The following is a 22,432-nucleotide window of genomic DNA, read 5'->3' on the forward strand; positions in this document are numbered from 1 at the left end:
TGAATTTAGCCTCCTAAACTTCTATTTATACGCAACAATCTTCTTCACTTATACTCCATAACTTTCCAAGCTTTATAAAATCTTCTTTATTGTTCTTCAACCTTTCTTTAACCCCCTTCAAACAGAAAAGCTTTTCTTTCATCCAAATGGCTTCTTCTTCAAAGAACACCAGCTCTTCAAAGAACAAGAGCATAGCCGAGGACGCTGCTCCTCCAACAGTGGATTCTATCATCCTTAGAAGTCTTGTTACAATAAAAGACTTCGAAGAGACATTCCTTTTGGCTATCCCTTGAACGTGGGCCATTGGCAGATACACTTCTTTCATCCGTCCTTCTAGTATTTCTGTTATGAAGGAAAATTGCCGATGTCATGATTTGGACATTGTTGCTCCTGATCTAACAGAGTAAGTAACCCTACCCAGGAAGGGTTTTACATATATTTACGCATATCCCTTTACTTTTGGTGCGTTCTCTTTGAGTGGACAGCTTGACTCTGTTATTGCAGAGTTTTGCCTCCGTTACCAGGTGCGTTTGGCACAAGTATATCCTTCTGTATGGAGGACGATTGCTTGTCTTTGGTGTTTGTTCCAAGAGACGGGAGAGAAGCTATCTTTATCTCATGTGATGAACCTCTATTCCCCCAAAATCTTCCATGGGGGAATGATAAATTTCAGCAAACGCATCCACCATAATCTATTATCTAGCATGGATGATGACAATGACCGTAGATGGATGGAACGGTTCATTGCAGTTGCCACCAATGACATCCGGCAACGACTTCATCCTTTCCGGAAGAGTGGAATTGCACTCGTAAGCTCCTTGTTTAATATTTCTTTTATTAGGGATTTTTTCATATCCGTATTAATCCTCCATCCTTCGCTTGTTTTAGCAACTCGATGGGTTCCACCTAGGGCTGAAGGCTTGGACCGGTGGGTCCAGAAATCTTGAACATCATTACACCCGAAAGATGCACGTGGAAAGAATTGGCCCTCAAATACGGGTGGAAGGCCAAAAATCATGGTAACTTAGACTCATCTTGTTTCAGCTTTTTACGTGAAGAAATTGATTGATCCCTTCTACCTTTTTTCTAAAATCGGATATACTCGGGCTCAATTGTCGTCCCCGAGGAGGATATTTTGGCTGACCATGTTGATGCGGCGAGGCTGCTTCATGAGGCACTTACTCGAAGAGGTGTCTCCAGGCCTGCTTCGAGTACAAGTATTTCATTACGGAGCCCCCATCCAGGGAACAAGCAACCAAAAAGAAGGTGTTCTTCTGTGGCCAAGGAAAAGAATAAGAGGGCAAAGACTATTTTCCCTGAGTCATCCCTAGAAGTTGTGGTGACTAGCCCTCCCATCGGGCCAGTCATAGACACCATGATGATCGACGATGATGGAGAAGCTAGTGATGAGGGAGCTTCTCTACATAGAAGATGACGATCCTTATCCTCTCAATAGGATACTCAATCTGTTGAGTTAGTTACATCAACTGAGGATAATGTCTTGGCGCTTTGGGGGAGTTTGAGATGGTAGAAAATGCCAACTCCCATTTCCGGATCCCAGTCGTTGCGCCCGGTACCATAAGGCTGAGTACCGGGCCTTGCCGTCTTTAGTTGATGAGAAACCAACAACCAACATTATGTTTACCACAACTCCTTCTCATTCTTCATCGCCATCAGCTTTATCTCCTTCTTCACTAGCTCTTCCATCAACAACTGCTGTGTCATCTCAACCGGCCGCGTCCGCCCGAGAAGGAGATGTTCCCCTTCCCCAATGCCTAGTTCATGGGAATTTAGGGAAAAATTATGGTGCCCCCTCAGAAGATTCACTAAGGAGGAGGAACGTTACTCTCTTGGTCTCTACTGGATACAATTTGCTATCCCGGCCGGTGGAACTTGCTAACCACCTGAAGCCTTTGCTTTAGAAAAATATTGGAAAAAGATACAGGCTCTCTCGGGAGAGTGCTCGTTGAACAATGCCATGTACAATGCCGCAACGGTACATTTTTTACTTCCTTCGCTATTTCTTCTTGGTTTTGCCTCAAAAAAATCCTAAATTATCCCCTATTATTTCGTAGGAAAAGCTTTCTTGCTTTCGAGGGCCTTCATAGGTTGATTCGTCAAAAGGAAGAAATTACCTTCGCACAGGATCAGCTTTTGGCCAAGCGGGAGCAAAGTACCACTCGCCTCTCAGAACTGGAAGCCAAAGCCACTGAGGTCGTTGTATTGAAGGCTCATTTATAGAAAAACGAGCAAGAAGTAGAGACCAATAGGCAAAAGATTGCCTCATTAAGGGTTCAATTTATGAGGCTAAGGCCAAATGGGTTGAAGTTCATAATGTCGTTCTTGCTGCATCCGACCGTGAGGCTGCCTCCGTTGAAAGATTGATCAATTTAGAGGCAGACTTGAATTCCAAGACTGAAGAGCTTGCTGCTACGGGGATGAAATATGCCCAATTGGAGAGAAGTATAAAAAGACCATTGAGCATAATAGAATTTTTAGCTCTATTGTCCGCAATCTTGACGTTAGTGTAAAGTCCATTTGATCGACCTGGAAAACTTTTTTGTCAAGGTAACCCAACTCAAAGAAGAACTTAAGTGCCGAGCGGCTTCCCTCGTTATTGAGAAAACTTACGCTATGTACATCATGAGGATAAAAGCCTTCAATGAGGCCAAAGGTGGTATCATTGACTTTGATGCTGAAATTGCTAAGACCCGTGAGCTTGAGTTAGCTGCTAAAAATGGTCTCCCGGCAGAGCCTGACGCTTCTGGTTCTTCTTGTTTTGGTTTTGAATTTTCGGGAACTGAAGAGGAATCAAAAGGTGATGATGTTGAAGGCCAAACTATTGAGGGCCAGAATGTTGAGCCATCGGTGGATCTACCTACTCCCCGTGGGGGCGCGGACACTTCTCTTCCTCCTGGTTCCGAAGAGGCAGCAGATTAGTTTTTCCTTTGTTTTCTCGACTTTTGTACTTGTGCCATTTTTGCACATTTATTGTAAATAAAAACATCTTTTTCTCAAGTATTTCATGAGTCTTTCTGCGTTCTTTCGTTTGAACATTTATGTAAGTTTTAACCTTTGCATTCTTTTTGCTTAAGTGTTTTGCACAAGTTTTACTGTTTGTGTCTGATTATGCAAGGCCTTGGGTGTATGTTTTCCCCCAAAAGCATCTGTATTTCGAGCACAAACTCGTCCGAAATCAACCCTTTTAGGGTTGGGCATAATTTGGTAAATGCCAAATTACCGTACTAAAACCGAAAATTTTGCTATTTGGTATACGGTATTTTGGTATTTGGTTTAAGTTTTTAAAAAAATTGGTATTAGGTATGGTATTTGGTATTTTAAAATAATACCGAAATACCGATACCATATCAAATATATATTAGATTACACAAAATACATATTATCAATTATAACATAAATATAAAAAATCTAAAATTTTACTTTCCTTTATTCTCAAAGTTCATCAATTAACTCTAAACAAGTAACAAGACATTTCTAATGATCAAATATTCTTTTATGTACAATTTTCTCTATTTGGGTCGGTTTTTGCTAGTTTTGGACAAAAGTTTTGTTAACAAACATTTTCAGTTTTATATTTTTGAGTACTTTAATTAAGAATATTAGAGTGTATGACTTTATGCACTAGTTAGTATTTAAACCGAATAAACCAAAGTTACCAGCCGAATAAACCGAAATCAAAATGAGAAAAATCGAACCATAACGAATTTAATTAGGTACGGTATTGGTATAGGATTTTAAGAAACCGAATATCAAAAATATTGAACCAAAATGTCTAAATACGAACCGTACCGACGGACGAACACCCTTAAAACCTTTAATGTGAGGGTTTTTGTAAGTATTTTTGCAAGTTTGCTTTTTGCATCTTTTTGTGCAAGGCTTCGGGTGTATTTTTCCCCGAAGGCATTTTTATTCCGGGCATAAGTTCTTTCGAAATCAACCCTTTAACGTGAGCACTTTTATAACGGAGTGCCCTCTTATATTTATGGTGCTCTTGAAGAGGACGTCTCATGTTCATTGCAGCACTAGCATTTGAAGTATTTGTTTAACTTTCAAATGACAAAGTTAATTCATCGTTCAGAAAAGAAACAAGATAGAAATAAACGAACTTCATTTTATTCCTTCCATTTTCAAAAAGTGCATAAGCATTTGTTATGCTAAAAAAGAAATTGCCATTATTTGTGGCTAACATGTACAACTTGTTTCTACGGGGCTCGCCGCACAGTCCCCGTCGCTGATGATATATCTATGTTTCTGATTTTCGTTTACTTGTCGATGTGGTAGTCATTGTTGTCATATTATCCTATCATCCCCCCCCAAGTGTTCGAATGCAAAGAATGCAAATTGGAACACTGGAAGTTTTGCACCTTCGAGGACCCCACTAATGAATTGCTAGACAATCTTATGCTTGGTAACAAACTTCGCTTCCCCTTAGAAATTTATGCTATCGAGCAAAAGACTATTTAACAACACTTTAGTGGTTTTCACTTGTGAACAATCGGGTAACCTTTGTCCGATAGCAAACTTAATTTCCCAGTAGGAATTTTGCTATCGAGCGAATAATTATCTAACCGTCCACATAGTTCTTCACTTATATGCCTTGTTATTAAAGGTCTTATTGCTGTCGTTGAAACTTTCTTTGTAGTATGCTTTCTATTATTGCCTCGTTAAAACCTTGCCAGGAAAATCCAATGGGGACAAAAACTGGACGAAGGAAAAAGAGTGCAGCACATACTTTCAATACAGGTGATGTTAATAAGTAATAATATCTTTTGAGGTGTGCCACATTCCAGTTGCTAGGAAACTTTTCTCCATATTGATTCTCCAATTCATACGAACCTTTTTTCGATGACAACTGCAACTTGGTAGGGGCCTTCCCATGTTGGACCTAGCTTCCATGCGTTGAGATCTCGAGTGTTTTGAATTACTTTCCTTAGGACTGAGTCTCCTACTTTGAAATAATGGGGGTTGGCTCTTCGATTATAATATCGTTCCATTCTCTGGTTTTGGGTTGTCATTCTTATATGCGCCAAGTTCCTGCGCTCATCGAGTAGCTCCAATTTGACTAGCATTGCTTCGTTGTTTGACTCTTCATTTGCTTGGAAATATCTCAAGATGGGTTCCCCTACTTCCACCGGGATTAAGGTTTCTGCTCTGCACACAAGGTAAAAAGGGGTTTCTCCGGTGCTTGATTTGGTCGTTGATAGGTATTAAGACTTCTGCTCCGTACACAAGGGAAAAGGGGTTTCTCCTATGCTTGATTTGGTCGTTGTTAGGTATGCCCATAAAACTTTGGTCAATTCCTCGGGCCATTTACCTTTAGCTGCTTCCAACTTTTTCTTAAGGTTTTGTATAATCACTTTGTTCGTTGACTCTACTTGACCAATTGCACTCGGATGATAGAGTGAAGATGTGATCCTCTTTATTTTCAAATATTCGAGGAACTTTGTGATTTTAAGACGATAAATTGTGGCCCATTATCGCATGCTATCTCTTTTAGTATTCCTAACCTGCAAATTATGTCTTCCCACAAGACCGATCTTCTGATAAGGACCTGTTTCCACCCACTTAGAAAATAGTCAGTCAAAATCAAAAGAAATATTAGCTTACCGGGAGCCGGCGACAGTGGTCCGACGATGTCCATCCCCCATTTCATGAATGGCCAAGGAGACAGAACCAAATGCAGTGGTTCTGCCGGTTGATGTACCACAGTTCATAGCGTTGGCACTTATCACATTTTTGTACGAAGACTTTAGCGTCTTGTTCCATGCGGGGCTAATAATATCTTGTCCTTACCAGTTTTAGCTCTAAGGAATCTACGCCTGAATGGTTTTTGCATATCCTTCATGGACTTCTCGTATAACATAATTAGCTTCAAATGCCCCCAAGCATCGGGCCAGTGGGCCTTGGAAAGATTTTCTGTACAATTGGCCTCCTTTGAAGCTATATCGTGCTGCTTTGGCGCGTAGTACCTGGGAAACTTTGGAGTCTTCCGGTAACTTTTCGTGCTCGAGATAATCAATGATTTCATTCCTCCAGTCCCAGACCAAATTAGTCGCATTTACTTCATAGTAGCTATCTGTATCCAAGATCGAGTGCATCAGTTGTACTACTACCCCAAACTCTGATCCCTTTATTTACTTTGATGAACTGAGGTTAGACAATGCGTCTGCTTCTACATTTTCTTCCCTCGGGATATGAGTAATCGACCACTCTTGAAATCGAGCCAGCAGAGCCTGAACCTTTACCACATATTTTTATATGCGCTCCTCTTTGGTTTCGAAGATCACGCAGACTTGATTTACTACTAGCTGTGAGTCGCACTTGATTTCTATGATCTCTGAATCTAGTCCCTGGGCCAATTCGAGTTTTTCAATCAAAGCCTCATACTCTGCTTTATCGTTAGTTAAAGGGACCGTTCTGATGGCTTGCCTTAGGGATTCTCCCGAAGCCATGATTAATACTATGCTAAGCCCGGACCCTCTTACGTTGGAGGATCCGTCTATAAATAGGATCCAAATTTTTGATGTCGATTCTGACACCATTACTGTGAACACCTAATTTTGACCGTATTTGAATTTTTCCCACTTATCTCTCCAATACCTCACTTCTCACCCATCTTTCCCACTTTCCCTTGTCCCCTACGCTGGTCCCCCCCTCTCTTTTATTTCCTCACATCCATCCCCTTTGTTCCCCACTTCTTGTCCCCTACTTTGTTCTCCACTCACAATCCCACATCCCCACTCCATTCCACTCATGATTCCACTAAGCTAATTCCCATTTTCCTCCACTCAAAACCCACGTTCTCCACTCAAAAAGGGAGGAACAAAAAATTACCAATTTTCTTCTCTATAAAGAGACAACAAAGACTTAGTGAAAGGGAGGAGGAAAAAAAATGCATATACACTGTATCAGCAGCGCCGCAACAGTGCAAAACAGAACCCTACCCTCTCGTTCATCATCTTCTTGAAGCAGCCATCCATGGCTTTTTGTTGAACGAAATAACAGACCCCCCTTTCCCACGAGTTCATCTTCTCCATTAGAGCTAACAAACGAAGACCTTAGGAGACGAACAAACACAAAACAACGCCAAAAATCTGAAAGGCATTGAGCAAGAAAAACTGAGCGCGGAGTTCTTTCTTCTTCAAGAGATCGGGAAGCTGCTGCTGCTTCTTGATGAAGTCATAGCCATTTCTGATTTGAGAACACATCCCCCTCCAAGTCTCAGTTTCTTCTTCTTCACTTCACAACCAAAAGTTCCTTCGACACATCGAACCAACCAAACTTCAACTCCAAATCGTAACTCCCTGTCATAGAGTTTGTCGATGTTGTTTTTCGGGTTTAGCTCAAGTTCTCCGGTAAGTTTCAAGGTCGCCGAGGTTCAGTATCGGTTCAAGGATCAGGTCGTCAGCTCGTTTTGGTCCGCTGCGTCGGAAGCTTTCTTCATTGTATACGTTGAAAATATGCAGAAATAAAGGTCTGTTTTCTATTATTAAATTTGGATCTTCATTTCCAGTTCATATCCCACAATGAGATTCTTGTTAGATGTATTAGATATAAAATCATATGCTAGTTCTTATACCAACTAAAGCAAATTATAGTTAGCTCCATTTTTGTTTTGGTTATTAATGCAAATTGTACATATATGATCATGTATTGGAGAAATCGCATCTCTGAGCTTGTTTGGATTTGACATAGCCTTAGAATGCCTTCAAAATTAGCAAGAGTTAGACGTGTAAACTGTTATATGATATAGTTAATGCTAAATTGATTCCTGTCATATAACAATGGTTCATTTTATTTTGTGACTTTAGCTTCCCATAATTCTTTCCTTCTTTGGGTGAATTCGACACTTATTTGTTTGGATGCTCCAGTCAACAGGTTGTTGTGGTTGTTAAGAGTCAGTCGTGGGGTAATGGTGGAAAAACGATTTGCAAGCTTAATCTGATTTCCTTGTCTTAAGCACTAAGGATTCTGTTGTTACTTATTTAATTAGGACATGGGTTTTCCATTTAATTTGCACTACTTTATGGGTTTAATTATTGGGATATAGTTAGATTGGTTATGTTTGATCGCTGTTAAACAACAAGTTGGTTTCCTTGAGAATTGATGAAGTTGGTGTCCCATCTCAAACGTAGATGAATAATTTTGAACACCATAGTTGCTTTAGGCACTCTATTAAAAAGTTACTTTCCTAAACTCGGGTGCGCATTTATGTGACCCAAATCCAAATCAACAATGTTAGATAAAATGTGTCGGGAACCGCGGGTGCATTTATGTGACACGGTTCAAGACGTGTTTTAGATGACGTTGCAATTTTTTTCTTAAAAATTAAATAAAAGCGGTTATAAAATTAAAATTGCACCATAGGTTTAAAAATGTTCTAAAATCAGATAATTGAGCCAATAATAACAGTTGAGCGACCGTGCTAGAACCACGGAACTTGGGAATGCCTAACACCTTCTTCCGGGTTAACAGAATTCCTTACCCAGATTTTTGGTTCGCAGACTGTAATACAGAGTCAATCTTTTCCTCGATTCGGGATTTGAACCGGTGACTTGGGACACCATAAATTATCCCAAGTGGCGACTCTGAATTTTAAATAAAAATAATCCCGTTTCGATTGTCCTTTAAATGGAAAAACTCCCTTATATATACCCCTTTCGGGGGGTGTAGGTAAAAAGTAGGTGTGACAGCTCTGGCGACTCTGCTGGGGACCGAACACAGAATCTCTGGTTGAGGGTTCAAGAATTTGAGCTTAGAATAATTGTTATATTTGGCTTTATTTTTTTATCTAGTTTTGTTCACATGTTTGTGCTTAATGTGCGAAATTTTGCTTTTTACCGCTCTGATATTATCTGAACTGTATATATAAACTGTTACGAAACACCTCTTCTTTCTGAGTCTTCTGAATTTATGGTGCACACGTGCGCGTGGCCCACCTTTTTGTTAGAAGTCATACCAAATAGAACGAAGTTGGGTCAAGTAACTAGGCCAGGTAGACTTTTGTGCTCCCGGTTTGTTGCCCCCACTTCGGCTCGAGCTGTCTGCTTGGGTAAGCCAAGTCTAGAACAGTAAACCCAGGTTTTAAACCTAGTATAACAAAGCCTCATGCCGGATCCCTAGTAGGAACGCTTGTTTGCATCACGTACATTTGACTTTGGGGACTCAACACATGGGTTGGATCCGTCTAGGATAGATGCACCCAAAATAACAGACCATCTTGATGCATCCTATGTGCTACATGTTGCATTTATTCAAGGGTAAAAGGGTCATTTGGAAGACCAATGATAGTTGAGGGCAAATGAAAAATGAAAAAAGAAAGAAAGAAAAGAGAGTGAAGTGTGAGGATAAAGCGAGTTGGGCCCAATTATGTTGTTAAAAAAAAAGAACTTGAAATTTCAGGAAAAAAAAAAGATTTTGCACTTTTTCATCATTTTCCGAAAATCAGAAAATCAAAAAAAAAAAGAGAAAAAGAAAATCCAAAAAGATTTTGCATGTTTCATCATTTTTCAAGAAAAAGCAAAAAATAAATATGTTATCTCTAAATTAGTTGTTTTTTTTAATTATCGCCCGTATCCAATCTGCCCGAACTACGCATACCTGATTCTCGTCTTTCGGGGCGTGATACGTAGGCAACCCACATAAGGTCCTGTCTTCCTAGTAAATCTCAGGTTCTTGGCTTTGCGGGGTCTTAGCCAAATTTTGCACTTCTAGCCACCTTTTAGCCAAATAAGCCATTTTGCAAAAATAGCCCCAATCATATCTTGCATGTGTCTTAGGGAATGTTATTGTCTAACATAGTGTTGGTTTAGGTTTTCTTATACTGGTGTAGATTTATTTACCGAAGTTTGAGCATGACAGACACCCCGTGACCATCCGGTCAGGATTGCATTCAGGAGTTGCTTAAGGAGATTTTTATATTTGTTATTTTTATTTTATTTTTATGTTTTTTTATGTCGTCTTTTACTTTCTAGTTTTGTACAGTAATGTCAAGTATTTTGTTATTGTATTTTCTGCTTTTTATGCGAAAATGTGCTGTAACACAAAAATCCAAAAAAGAGATGTTGCATTTTTTTTATTTCCGTTATAAATTTTCCTTAGAATACTAATTCTAAAAATGAAATAAAAAATAAAAAATTGAGGTTTTTTTTCCTTTAGGCAATTAATATATAGAACTTAAAATGAATTATTTTTATGTTTCCTTTAGTATATTAGGACCAAAATTCAAAAAAAGAGAGAGAATTTTATTTTAGTGCTTCTTTAAAAGCTTTCTTTAAGGTGTTAATTCCAAAATCCAAAAAGATTTTTCTTTTGAGGTGTTTCTTTGGGAAATTAGTGAAAAATGAAAAAAAAATTCTTTTTATTTTCATTAGAACTTTAGGATGTTGTACATAGAAAAAAAATATTTTATCTTTTGTTTATCATTAGAGTTTCCCCTTTAGGTAATCAAAAGCTGAAATCCAGAAATATCTTTTATATTTTCTCGCTGCGAAATCCTTCTTCAGGGATATCAAATGCAAGTTCAAAATATTTTTCTATGGTTTAATATCTAGATTTCCTTCCTAAAAAAACAAAAAAAAATGTCTCCTCTAGGGTTTGTTTCTTAATAATTCCCGCAGAGTATTTGTTTCAAAAGAAGAAAAATTCAAGAAAAAAGGGGGTTTGCTTCTTTATTTCTCTGTTCTTATCAGAGTAGTCACTAAGGTAAAAAGAAAATGAAAAAGAGAACGTCAGTTTGTTTCCTTTATTCCTGATCTTCCAGAACTACGCAAAGATCTGATTCATGCGGCGTCATGATACGTAGGCAACCTACATAGGGTTCGATCGAATCATTTTTTTAACTGTTAAAAGAAAGAAAAAAAAGGGAAAAAGGAAAAAAGAAAAAGAAAAAAAAGAGATGAAATTATGGGATGTGAGAAATGAGAGAAAGAAAAGAGCGATGATTAAAAAAAAGAGAAGAGGAAGGAAAATGAGCAAGCCAAGAAGTGTTAGAAAAGAAAATAGAAGATTCAAATGGACAAATTGGGATGATGCCAAGTGACCTTGTGACCCTCAAAGTCATTCTAGAATCATTAATTGTTGATAGGTGCATTGCACGCAATGTGATATTTTTGCTGTTAAATACCCTAACGCTAACGGGATGACCCCATTTTGTTCCTCTTTGTTATCTTTATTAAGCAGAAGGGTGGTTGATTTGTGGTTCTTAAGTAACTCATATATACAACACAAGGTCGAAGAGCAAGGTAGCCATGGCTAGCAAAGACTGGGGCACAGGAGTTGTTGACCCATCGAGGAAGTTTGTGGAGTCGGAGTCTAAATTGAAAGAGGAGGTCCAAAGGGTGAAACAACAGATGGCAGAAATGTACCAGTCTTGGATCAGGGGGCATCATCCACCTTCATTCCCTGCTAACTACACTGAAAACCCTGCAACTATCTCACCACTATCCCAAATCCAGATTCCCACTGCTGCTGATATCACCCCACAACCTTTTCACACTCTACCCGCCAAAACCACCTCGTATCCCGCCCCTTTGGCCACTCATGCTCTTTTAGCTCCTCCCCCAGCTACTTTTCCTCGATCCTCTAACGAGGCTGTGTTCAAAGTCCCTGATGCCCAACGCTATGCTCGAGAACCAACTTTCAAAGTCTTAGATTCATACTCTCCTGCTCCTCATTTTGAGGCTCCTGGTGAAACTGAAAAACCTGGTAACACAGTGGAGCAAGATGAGATATCCAGGAAGGTGAAAATCTTAGAGCAGTCTTTAAGAAACATGCAAGGGATAGGGATCCAGATGAGCTTGTCTTACAAAGACTTGTGTTTGTTTCCTGACGTCCAACTGCCTAATGGGTTTAAGATGCCAAAGTTCGATTTATATGACGGGCATGGAGATCCCGTGGCCCATTTGAGAGGATACTGCAGTAAGATGAGAGGCGTCGGTGGGAAAGATAAATTATTGATGGCGTATTTCAGTCAAAGTCTGAGTGGGGCAGCTCTGGAGTGGTACGCCCGCCAAGATGTTAGCAGGTGGTACATGTGGGATGATATGGCTCAAGACTTTGCCAGGCACTTTCAGTACAATATAGAAATTGTCTCAGATCGCATGTCCCTTGCCAAGATGGAAAAGAAGCCTAATGAAAGCTTTAGGGAATGCAGGCTCAGATGGAGAGAGCAAGCTGCCAGAGTCATTCCTCCCATGGAAGAAAAAGAAATGGTCGAGTATTTTCTTCAAGCTCAAGAACCAACTTACTTTGGGCATTTGATCACGACTGTGGGTAGGTCTTTTAATGATGTGGTAAAAATGAGAGAAATAGTAGAAGATGGGTTGAAGTCTAGCAAGATCATGAGTTATTCTGCTTTAAAAGCCACAACAAAAGCAATTCAGAATGAAACAGGAAGCTTGCTGATTCAGAAGGAACATGATAATTTTACCATGGTAGTTTCAGAGTCACGATGTGGACCAAAAGGTCCCCCTCACCAATATACCCAGCCTCAACTCCAATCATAAACCTATCCCCGAGCTCCACATAATCCACCTCAGTATTATCCTCCGAACAATGTCTAGTGATATGTCCAACAACCAGGTCACTCCCTATGGCAAGCGCCAGCACCGCATAATGCATTCTTGTCTTCACAACATTTTCGAGCACCCAACAACCCTAGAAAACAGGGGCAGGGAAGGGAACAAAGGCAAAGAAATAGTTTCACGCCAATTGGGGAGTCCTACACAAGCTTGTTTGAAAAGTTAAATTGAGCTGCTCCTCGGCTATACTCCAGACCCATATGCAAAAGGCTTTGATCCTACTGTACGATGCATGTACCACTCTAATGTCCAAGGACATAGCATTGAAGATTGTCGTTCTTTGAAAAGGGAAATAGAAAGAATGATTCAAGAAGGGGTAATTGTGATCAATGACAGTGACAGGGAACATGCGAATCCTCTTGGGAACTTGCGGATTGAAGTTAGTGATATTGAAGTTGTTAATGGTTTTGGCAATATTGATGTGGAACCTAGTGGCTAAGATGTCGTGCTTGGTAATTGGAAAGACGATTCATCTCTTGGCTAGCTGGAGAGGAGTCTTGGTGGTTTATTTTGTTGTCATTTCTGTTGTTCGGGTTATTTTTAGGGTTGTAATCCGGATATTGTCTTGTGATTCAAACCCTTCTATCCTTTTATTTTGCCTAGTTTATTTTTCGTAGTAACTCGTTTAGTGTTGTCTAGGTTTGTTCCAGGGTTGTAACTCAGTTTAGTTTGCTTGTTTTGCTGTTCAAACCCCTTTCACCATCTGTCTAATGCAATTTTCTGTTTTCTGTTATTTTTAGTCATTTTTGTTTAGTTCTCTTTTCCTTTTATAGTCTTTTTCCTGTTGACTCCAGTGACATGACATGCACTCGTAATTCTCAGCTTGGTTTTAAAAGTCAGTTTAGTCACGATGCAATGAAACAATGTTGAAGATGTAGGGACATTGGAGGGAAATAAGTGAAGGCATTTTGAGATCACTTCAAGCCCGAATTGTGTGAAACTGGGGCAGGTGGAACATAAAAATACACTATTGAAATGCATCCTGCTGCGTTGGGTGAAGATAATGGAAAGTTTGCCCCAAATTTGTAGGGGGTCGTTCGTGGTAATGAGAGTGAGAGTGTTGTCCAATGGTGCTTTGTATATAACATATGTAGAAGGCGAATGTGTGGGTATGGTCATCAAGTCTGGCGCAATCAAAAGATATTACGAATGTTTTCCTTGGTTTGTTTAATTGTGTTGTTTGTACTTGGCATGTTTTGAAGATTGGAATGACGAAGGCATTTTATTCTGCTATCTAAACACTTTATCCTTCGTTACCCCTTTGAGCCTCATTTATTTTCTTTCATACCCCTCTTTCGGAATTAGTAGCAAAGATCAGAAACGCAAGCGTGAAAGATGAGTAAATGAAAAAGAGAAAAGAAAAAGAATGAAAAGAGAGAGCAGAAAAGAAGAAGAAAGAGAAAAGAAAAAGAAAAAAAAAGAAAAAAAAGAGAAGAAAAACAAAAACAAAAAGAAAAAGAAGGAAAGAAGAGAAAAGGAAAAGAAAAGAAAAATCACAACAAACAAAGTAAGCCTCACGGTTCGGTCCTATCAAAATAAAATTCAAAAACCCCCCAAGCAAAGAAACCAGGGCAGAAGTTGTGGTTGTTGTAAAAAAATGATTCCGAAAGTTGTAATTTTGAACCCATGTGAATTGTTTTGAGCCTTTGATATCCTTTCTTTTTAACCCTATTCAAAAAACCACGTTACGGTCTTAAGAAAGACCTTCCGGTCAATCTTCGTGAGATGCCAAGTCAAGCAAGGAGAGGTAATTCATATCAGGGGCAACACTCTGGTCCAACCAGAAAAATAATAAAAAGGAGAGAGTCTTATTGGTGAAAACCCTCACGGACACCGTAAGGCGATGCGAGCTAAGAGAAATAAAAAATGAGAGAGTCTTATTGGTGAAAACCCTTGCGAGCACCGTAAGGCAACAATAAGTTGAGAGAAAGAACAAAATGAGAGAGGCTTGATGGTGAAAACCCTTCGGGCACTACAAGTCGAATAAAGATTGTGAATCAGATTGGATGATCGGAGCATTGAAGCCCAGTTTCACGGTTTAGAGGTATAACAGGAGCTGAATATCAAGCTTGCGTAACAGAATAGGCCACAGGTGCATGTCATGGTCATGAGAGTTGGTATCCACATCTGATAGGTTTCTACTTCGTAGATTTCTTGTTAGGAATCATCCCTTTCTTTTGCCCTTTACTCTATTCCTTTTGTCTTGTTTACCTCATCTTCCCGAGTCTGTTTGGTCAAAATAAGTGAGAAATGACTTTAAAATTTGCCACCAGCTTTTCAATTGCACAAAACGGGATCTGGCCAGCATATTAAAGTGGCATAAGTTAGGAAAGAACAACAAGCGCACTGAGTTGGTAGCAATCAGCATGCTTTGGGGTCCATGAGAAATACAAAGTTTTGGTATATTTCAATTTGTGAACAGTGCAACAGATAGAGGATGTTGGGTGAACGGATCAAAGGTATTCTCTGTGATGAGGTTGACAGAGAAAATGGTTAACCAACGACGAGCAAGGTCTTCCAAGCGAAAATCAAAGTTATCATGACAAGTGAAGGAGCAATAGGCCTCAAGGTCAAGGCAGTGGTTTAAGTCAAGAAAGAACAGCATACGCACTGAGTGGGTGGCAATTGATGTGCTTTGGGATTCATGTGAAACACAAAGGTTTGGTAAATATTAGTCATGAGCAATGCAACAGATAGAGGGTACTAGGTCTCAACGGAGAAGAGGTATTTTCTGTGATAAGGGTGACAGAGAAATTGGTTAGTCAATAAGCAAGCAATGTCTTTCAAGGTGAAATCAAAGTTATCATGGCAAGTGAAAGAGCAATCGCCGCAAAGTCAAGGCGACAAACCAACCACCATGTTTAAACTCACAAGTTTTTCTTTGTCTGAAACAAGGACGGAAGCTATGTTCATATCAAAGCTTGGAAGGTTGAAATTTTCAGGTGTAATGCCCCAATTCTGCTTACGCAAAGGCTATTGAGAAGATCACACATCACCACTAGGAAAAGCATTTCCTAGTGTGGCTTTTCAAGTTATGTTTTGCTTTAGGAGACGCACTTCCTAAATTGAGATTTTACCCATAGGAGACGCACTTCCTATTTGGTTCATTTAAGTTCATTCCTAGGAGACGCACTTCCTAGTTTGAGTTATTGATGTTTCGCCCCTAGGAGACGCACTTCCTAGTCTAGGTCTTTCGGGTTATATATTTGCTTTAGGAGACACATTTCCTAAATTGAGATTCTACCACTAGGAGACGCACTTCCTATTTGGTTCATTTAAGTTCATTCCTAGGAGACGCACTTCCTAGTTTGAGTCATTGATGTTTCACCCCTAGGAGACGCACTTCCTAGTCTGGGTTTTTTTAGGTTATATTTTTGTTTTAGGAGACACACTTCCTAAATTGAGATTTCACTCCCTAGGAGACGCACTTCCTAGTCTGGGTAGTTCAGGTTGTATTGTTGTTTTAGGAGACACACTTCCTAAATTGAGATTTTCTCCTAGGAGACACACTTCCTAGTCTGGTTCATTTAAGTTCATTCGTGGGAGACACACTTCCTAGTTTGAGTCATTGAAGTTTCACCCCTAGGAGACGCACTTCCTAGTCTGGGTTTTTCTGGTTATATTTTTGTTTTAGGAGACGCACTTCCTACATTGAGCTTTCCCCTAGGAGACGCAATTCCTGGTTCCACGCACTAAGGTTATACCCTTAGGAGACGGACTTCCTAGTTTGGATCGTATGAGTTTTAGTTACTAAAATTCATTCCTAGGAGACACACTTCCTAGTTTAAGTCATTAATGTTCCACCCCTAGGAGACGCACTTCCTAGTCTTGGTATTTCAAGTTATATTTTGGTTTACAATATTGCTAACAACTTACAAATTGCCCAGTTACCAAACTGGTGCAGAAAATTTTCTTTGTTTTTGTCTATTTTGTTGAAGTCAGGTACCCGCTTGGAGAACAGGGAGAAGACATTCAAGTCAGCAGTCAGGAGCCCGCCTGGAGAGCAGGGAATACTTCCAAGAGCAGCAGTCAGGAGCCCGCCTGGAGAACAAGGGAGTACAATTTAAATTTTAGCTTTCAAATTCTTTGTTTTGTCTATCTTGAAGTCAGGAGCCCGCCTGGAGAGCAAGGGAATACATTCCAATTCAGCAATCAGGCGCCCACCTGGAGAGCAAGGGAATACATTCAAATTCAGCAATCAGGCGCCCACCTGGAGAGCAAGGGAATACAATTCATGTCCATGCAATCAGGTGCCCACCTGGAGAGCAAGGGAATACAATTCAAGTCCATGCAATCAGGCGCCCACCTAGAGAGCAAGGGAATACATTCAAGTTCAGCAGTCAGGCACCCACTTGGAGAGTAGGGGAGTACAGTTCAACTTCAGCAGTCAGGCGTCCACCTGGAGAAAGGTAAAGCATCTCAAAGTACAATTCGAGTTCAGCAATCAGGCATCCACCTAGAGAAAGGGAAAGCATCTCAAATTACAATTCAAGTCAGCAACAAAAGGAGCTCGCGGCAAAAATGCAAGTCAACAGTCCGAGGTGATCAACAGAAGTTAGTCATAATAAAGAAAAAAGGAGAAGGGCAAGAAATTAATCCAAATACAAAAGTTGATGGAAGATGTGAATTGTTTAAGACATGGTAAAAGTCACAAGCACTACATGTCCGGTGTTGATCCAAAAACCTGAAGAAGAACGAGCTAGCACCTGCAGCTAACCAGCGCCAAGGTTCAAATCTAAAGTCTGCATGAAGAACCATTCAAGACTCAAGATCAAGCTTCAGAAGACTTATAGATATGAATCTTGTAACTCGTAGTTGAAAGGCTTAGTTAGTCTTTTTCATTTGATTTTGATGTAATAACAGGAACCGCGGACCGGAATCTTGACGGCACCTCAATCGGCTCTCGAACTCATCACTCCATCACTTCATCCACTTCTGAACTACACGCGACCTGATTTCCTTATAACCCGGGATATGTAGGCTGTTCAAAACCAGGACTCGGTTGCACCTTTTCTTTTTATTTTCTTCCTCTTTTGAATAACGATATGGTCAAAAATTAGGCACATGGTTCACTTTATCTTTGCCCGAAAACTCTTTGTGTTTCCGAGCAAAGAGGGGCAACTGTGAACACCTAATTTTGACCATATTTGAATTTTTTCCCACTTATCTCTCCAATACCTCACTTCTCACCCATCTTTCCCACTTTACCTTGTCCCCTACGCTGGTCCCCCCCACTCTTTTTTATTTCCTCACATCCATCCCTTTTTTTCCCCACTTCTTGTCCCCCACTTTGTTCTCCACTCACAATCCCACATCCCCACTCCATTCCACTCATGATTCCACTAAGCCAATTCCCATTTTCCTCCACTCAAAACCCAAGTTCTCCACTCAAAATGGTAGGAACAAAAAATTACCAATTTTCTTCTCTATAAAGAGACAACAAAGACTTAGTGAAAGAAAGGAGGAAAAAAAAACGCATATACACTGTATCAGCAGTGCCGCAACAGTGCAAAACAGAACCCTACCCTCTCGTTAATCATCTTCTTGAAGTAGCCATCCATGGCTTTTGTTGAACAAAATAACAGACCCCCCTTCCCCACGAGTTCATCTTCTCCATTAGAGCAAACAGACGAAGACCTTAGGAGACGAACAAACACAAAACAACGCCAAAAATCTGAAAGGCATTGAGCAAGAAAAACTGAGCGCGAAGTTCTTTCTTCTTCAAGAGATCGGGAAGCTGCTGCTGCTTCTTGATGAAGTCATATCCATTTCTGATTTGAGAACACATCCCCCTCCAAGTCTCAGTTTCTTCTTCTTCACTTCACAACCAAAAGTTCCTTCGACACATCGAACCAACCAAACTTCAACTCCAAATCGTTACTCCATGTCATGGAGTTTGTCGATGTTGTTTTCCGGGTTTAGCTCAAGTTCTTCGGTGAGTTCCGAGGTCGCCGAGGTTCCAGTATCGGCTCAAGGATCAGGTCGTCAGCTCGTTTTGGTCCGCTGCGTCGGAAGCTTTCTTCATTGTATACGTTGAAAATATGCAGAAATAAAGGCCAGTTTTCTATTATTAAATTTGGATCTTCATTTCCAGTTCATATCCCACAATGAGATTTTCATTAGATGTATTAGATATAAAATCACATGCTAGTTCTTATACCAACTAAAGCAAATTATAGTTAGCTCCATCTTTGTTTTGGTTATTAATGCAAATTGTACATATATGATCATGTATTGGAGAAATCGCATCTCTGAGCTTGTTTGGATTTGACATAGCCTTAGAATGCCTTCAAAATTAGCAAGAGTTAGACCTGTAAACTGTTGTATGATATAGTAAATGCTAAATTGATTCCTGTCATATAACAATGGTTCATTTTATTTTGTAACTTTAGCTTCCCATAATTCTTTCCTTCTTTGGGTGAATTCGACACTTATTTGTTTGGATGCTCCAGTCAACAGGTTGTTGTGGTTGTTAAGAGTCAGTCGTGGGGTAATGGTGGAAAAACGATTTGCAAGCTTAATCTGATTTCCTTGTCTTAAGCACTAAGGATTCTGTTGTTACTTATTTAATTAGGACATGGGGTTTCCATTTAATTTGCACTACTTTATGGGTTTAATTATTGGGATATAGTTAGATTGGTTATGTTTGATCGCTGTTGAACAACAAGTTGGTTTCCTTGAGAATTGATGAAGTTGGTGTCCCATCTCAAACGTAGATGAATAATTTTGAACACCATAGTTGCTTTAGGCGCTCTATTAAAAAGTTACTTTCCTAAACTCGGGTGCGCATTTATGTGACCCAAATCCAAATCAACAACGTTAGATAAAATGTGTCGGGGACCGCGGGTGCATTTATGTGATGCGGTTCAAGACGTGTTTTAGATGACGTTGCAATTATTTTCTTAAAAATTAAATAAAAGCGGTTATAAAATTAAAATTGCACCATAGGTTTAAAAGTGTTCTAAAATCAGATAATTGAGCCAATAATAACAGTTGAGCGACCCTGCTAGAACCACAGAACTTGGGAATGCCTAACACCTTCTTCCGGGTTAACAGAATTCCTTACCCGGATTTCTGGTTCGCAGACTGTAATACAGAGTCAATCTTTTCCTCGATTCGGGATTTGAACCGGTGACTTGGGACACCATAAATTATCCCAAGTGGCGACTCTGAATTTTAAATAAAAATAATCCCGTTTCGATTGTCCTTTAATTGGAAAAACTCCCTTATATATACCCCTTTCGGGGGGTGTAGGTAAAAAGGAGGTGTGAAAATTAATACCTCTTTGGTTGGTAGAGGTAGCAATCCAAGACTGAAATAGACCACAAAGTCAACCAAGACTTGTGACTTAATCGTAGTCCTTGGTTTATATTCTATGTCGAACCCACTCACTTTCACGGCCCATTTGGCCAACCTACCCGAGAGTTCGGGTTTGTAAAGGATTTTCTATAGAGGAAAAGTGGTCACCACGGCTATCGGGTGAATTAGAAGTTGGGCCTCAGCTTCCAAGCAGTGACTATAAGAGCTAAGGCTAGCTTCTCTAAATGCGGGTATCGAGTTTCTGCTCCCTTTAAAATTTTACCAACATAATAAATGGGAGATTATGTACCTTCATCCTCACGGACTAAAACTGCACTTACCGCTACTTTCGAGACTGTGAGGTAGACTAACAGTGCTTCACCTTCTTTTGGTTTCGAAAGTAACGTAGGGCTTGACAAGTACCTTTTCAAATCTCTCAAAGCCTTCTGGTACTCCAGGGTCCATTCGAAGTTGTTTTTCTTTTTGAGCAGTGCGAAGAAACAGTGACATTTTTTTGATGACCGGGAAATAAACCTGCTCAAAGTTGCCAATTTCCCCGTGAGCCTTTGGGCTTCTTTCACGCTTGACATCTTGTCTGGGACATCTTCGATGGCCTTGATCTTATCGGGGTTTACCTCAATCCCCCTTTGCGATACCAAAACTCCTAGGAACTTATCAAAGCTGACCCCGAATGTGCATCTCTCGGGGTTAAGCTTCATATTATGCTTCCTTAGGATGTCAAATGTTTCTTGCAGATGCTTAAGGTGATCACCTGCATTCAAAGACATAACGAGCATATCGTCTATTTAACTTCCATAGTTTTCCCTATTTGTTTTTCAAACATCTTGTTTATGAGCCGTTGATAAGTGGCTCCAGCGTTCTTCAACCCGAAGGGCATCACATTATAGAAATATGTGCCGAAGTTCATTATGAACGAAGTCTTTTCTAGATACTTCGAGTTCATCTTAATTTGGTTGTACCCAGAATAAGCATCAAGGAAACTCATTAACTCGTGCTTGGTCGTCACATCGATCATTTGATTGATGTTTGGCAGTAGGAACGAGTCTTTCGGGCATGCTTATTCAAGTCCTTATAATCCACACACATGCGAAATTTATTATTCTTCTTAGGAACTACGACTACATTAGCTAGCTAGTCTGGATATTTTACCTCTTAGATCGAACTGATATCAAGTAAGCGAGTTACCTCTTCTTTGACGAATTTATTCCCGGCCTCTACAATAGGGTGTTTCTTTTGTCTTACCAGAGGTATGTTGGGATCTAAACTTAACTTGTGTATGCTACCTCCGTCGGGATACTTGTCATATCCGCATGCGACCCCACAAAATAATCGGCATTAGATTTAAGAAATTCAATAAAGCCAGACCCGAGCTTAGGGTGCAGTCATGTCCCCAAGTGGAATTTCATTTCTAAGAACTCTTCGAATAATGCAACTTGCTCGAGTTCTTCTGCCGTGGATGTTTTTGCACCAGTCTCTTCTGGCACCTGGAAATACCTTGGCACCTGATAGGATTCCAACGTTTCTACCCCCGGGCTAACTTCATTCGATTCGGGAGCGGGCACCGGTTCCTGTAGCTGCTATGCCGCATGTTCCTTCCCTTTGCTACCGGAGATCAAAATCGTATTCATGTCCTTTGTCACCGGTTGGTCTCCCCTTATCTGTTTAATTCTTTCAGGCATCGGGAATTTCAGTAATTGATGATACGTTAATGGTACAACTCTCATCTCGTGTAGCCATGGTCTTCCCAGAATAATATTATATCCCATATCACCATCTACCACTTCAAAAAGAGTCATTTTCATCACTCCTTCGGTGTTTATGGGCAACAAAATCTCTCTTCGGGTTGTCACTCTCGCGAGGTTGAATCCAGGCGAGGAGTTTTGTGGATGGAATGATGCTTCCGGTGAGTTTAGCTTGCTCGAGTACTCTCCATTGTATGATATTGTCCAAACTTCATGGATCCACTAGAACACGTTTAATTTTAAAGTCAAGTACATTTAAAGAGATTACTAGTGCGTTGTTGTGCGGTAGTAGCAATCCGTCTGCGTCTTCCTCCGTAAAAGTGATGTTGGCTTCGACAACTTCCCGTAGTCTCTTACTATGGGTTATTGATACATTCGTCTTTTCGTTGTCGAGAAGGTGAACCTGTTGATCTTGTCCCCCCGAAGATCATGTTGATCGTCTGGTGCGGGGGATCTTCCCCTGCTTTCGAGGGTTCTGATTTGTCCCGGTTGCGACCATAGTTGTTCTTAGCCCGGTCACTCAAGAATTTTCTGTGATGATTATTCTTCAACAGTGTCGTCACTTCTTTCTAGATGTCGGCATTCCCCAGTTCAATGTCTATTCGTCCCATGGTATTCACACCACAAGTTGGGATTCCTCTGGCTAGGATCAGATTTCATTGGCTCCGGAAATAGTGCTTATTGGATATTTTTCATAGCTGATACCAACTCTACTACGCTGACATTGAAATTGTATTCTGATAGTCTGGGGTAGGAAGGATCCCGCGT

Source organism: Nicotiana tabacum, chromosome 11 (assembly GCF_000715075.1).
Source record: "Nicotiana tabacum cultivar K326 chromosome 11, ASM71507v2, whole genome shotgun sequence".
Lineage (NCBI taxonomy): Eukaryota > Viridiplantae > Streptophyta > Magnoliopsida > Solanales > Solanaceae > Nicotiana > Nicotiana tabacum.